Source organism: Epinephelus moara, chromosome 4 (genome assembly GCF_006386435.1).
Source record: "Epinephelus moara isolate mb chromosome 4, YSFRI_EMoa_1.0, whole genome shotgun sequence".
Taxonomy (NCBI): domain Eukaryota; kingdom Metazoa; phylum Chordata; class Actinopteri; order Perciformes; family Serranidae; genus Epinephelus; species Epinephelus moara.
In genome coordinates this window covers 45,390,231-45,393,180 of record NC_065509.1, presented here as the reverse complement: position 1 = coordinate 45,393,180, position 2,950 = coordinate 45,390,231, and the positions used below count along the sequence as shown (strand labels likewise).

Below are 2,950 nucleotides of genomic sequence, written 5' to 3'. Positions count from 1 at the left end.
TGCCTCCCGGACCGTAACAGGAAGATGATTCCACAGGAGAGGAGCCTGATAGCTGAAGGCTCTGGCTCCTGATCTACTTTTGGAGACTTTAGGGACCACGAGTAACCCTGCGTTCTCAGAGCGCAGTGTTCTGGTGGGATAATATGGCACTATGAGCTCTCTAAGATATGATGAGATCTGGACAGAAGCCTTGGGCGGCGTTCTGGACCAGCTGGAGGCGGTCTAATGAAGTTTTATTTAGACAGGTGAAAAGAGAATTACAGTAATCCAGACGTGAGGAAATAAAAGCATGGATGATCATTTCTAGCTCGGAATAAGTTAACATGGATCTGAGTTTGGAAATGTTTTTGAGGTGGAAAAAGCAGGAGCGAGTGACAGTTTTGATGTGGTCATCGAGTTGAAGAGCATGGCCTGATCAAATGTGACCCCAAGGTTTCTCAACTTGGGGTCACATTTGCGCTGAGGGACCCTAAGCAGCTGGCCACTTTAGATGCTGAGGCATCAGGTGCAATAATTAAAATCAAGAAGAAGCATGTCTGAAAGTTGGGCTGGTGCCAGGCTGTTCACTGATTTAAAATCTAATACATGAATCTGAAAATCAGTTCTAATATTGATAGGCAGCCAGTGCAGTGACTTTAAGTTTACTAACTAACCTGAATCAGTGTGTTCAGAGGCAACACAGAACAACAGGAAATAAAAGATAAAAGTTAAAATAAAAATCTGTTTTAAGCAGTGATTTAGAAACATTAATGTGCCAACGAGCCTGATCTCCTCAGGCAGAGAATTTCAGGGCCTCGATGACAAAGGTGCCGTGACCTTAAGTTACCAGCCTTGACCTTGGAACGGCTACTGAGGGTCGGCTGGAGGATCTCAGGTCAGGGCCTGGAGCGTAGGGAGTCAGAAGATGGGAGCGTAATATTAGATCGTCCCGTTCGAGGGCGGCAACCAACCGTTTCTCAGTTAATTGTTTTGTCAATAAAAGGTCAGATAACAGTGAAGCACGCTCTGTGAGATGTGACAGCGCTCAGGGTGACGTCCTCAAATGTTTTATTTGACCAACAGTCCAAACATCCACAGATGTTCAGTTTATGATCATGTACAACAAAGAAAAGCAACAAACTCTGATGTTACAGAAACATGAGCCAGTCTGTCACCTCTGAGGCTCCGCTGTCAAACACTCTGACAGGAAATGAGATTAAAACAGAATCAGTGACGATGTCTGTTTTTTTTTCTTTGTGGGAAGATGTTTAAAACTCTGTGAAGATGAAACTGAAGCAGCTGTGGAGTTTCAGTTTGTGAACAAAGTTTATCACCAAACCTGATCAAGTGTTCACTGCAGGTGTCTGAAACCGTTAGAGTTTAGGAGGTCGATGTGTAAACTCAACGCTGCAGGAACTTTATTTCAGTCAGAGAATCTTTACAGTGAGAAACTGCACACAGCTCCGTCAGCACGCCCTCGGGACAGGACGTGTTTGTTCAGGGCGTGGACAGAAACACACAGATATAGGAAACATATCAGTTACTTTACTGAGTTCATTCTGCAGCTGACAGCACGGCCTCACTGATGAGGGAATAACATAAAATACAAAACTGGATCTGACACAAAGTCGTGTAAATCTGATCATTCGTGTGAAGTTATTCATCAGTCGTACTTACAGTCATTTTATCTACAGACAGATTTAAAACAGGTAGTTAAATACAAACATGTGACACTGATAACATTTTAACTTAATGGATAAACTTTAATACGTATCAATAAACAAACATCGTCCCCTCGCAGCTTCAGCTCTTCTCAGAGTATTTAAGCTTTTTGCAGTTTGGGTATTTGTACGTGACAGAGGTGTTTACCTGACTCTGTCTGACTGATCTCAGTTTTAAAGATCTACATTTTAGCCAAAAGCTTGTTGGTGGACGACATGTTTGCACAGGAAATGTTGAGTAACCATCAGGTTCTACGTGTTTTACAAGATGTGTGTATTTCCTCGTATGAAGTCGCCTGAAATCTGAGACAAACAACAGACTGATAGACGAACAGACCTTTACTGTCATCGCACAGCTACTGAAACTAAATATTATGCATCTGCCCTCACACTATAACACACACATCACACTGATGGTGATTCTCTCTCATACTGCACAAGAGTTCAGTGTGTTTCAGGTCTTTATACTGAGAGCAGTGACATTAAAACTGTTTCAGTCCTTCAGTCTGTGAGTTAATGTCCCTGAAACACCTTCCAGAGGGAAACACTTCAATCAGCTGACTGTGGTGTGATGAGTCCATGACATCATGTCCTGTAAAGAGTCTCCGTCCTGTAAACTTTAAAATGAGACACTTTGTCTCCACAGATTTGTCTCTGATTTCTTCTAAGACAGAAGTAAAACTGACCAAATTTTGTTTGTGTGATGACTTTTAATTCTCCTTCACATTCATGGTGCGTTCAATGTCTCTTAATTTCTTCAGCTGACAAAAAATGAATTGTTTTAATCAGTCCTGATCAGTTTATTGGTCAGATGTCAAACCTACAGCTGTTCAGACTGCTGGAACTCCACAGATTAATTTGGTCATTTGTGTGATTCAAACCGGACTCTTACTGTGAAATGTAAACACTGACTACCTTCCTTTTGTCCAAGAAGGAACTCCATCACCCAGACTCCTCAGTTCCCACCAGTCCTCTGTTTTTCACACTGAGGTGTGAAACCCTGCACATGGAGCCAGTCTCCACTGGTCACTCAGTGCGTTTCCATGGCGACAGAGAAAACAGATTTATATAAATCCCTGTAAACATGTCAGTGTGAGTGAAATGGTCCTGCAGTGAATGTGTCACAGTGGGACTAACACACCCAGATCATGTGACTCCTGCATGTATACAGTCAATCAGACCCAAACTGGCCGAGGCGCTCTGAGCATGCCCCACAGTTTCCGCCCCGGGCTTTGAACCAGAAGTCCAAT

General features: G+C 42.9%; 1 protein-coding gene across 2 annotated transcripts in view; it reads left to right on the top strand.

The window, feature by feature from the left end:
- lman2 (lectin, mannose-binding 2) overlaps positions 1–2,950 on the top strand; it is a 16,985-nt gene that overhangs the window by 6,109 nt on the left and 7,926 nt on the right. The window lies entirely within an intron of this gene.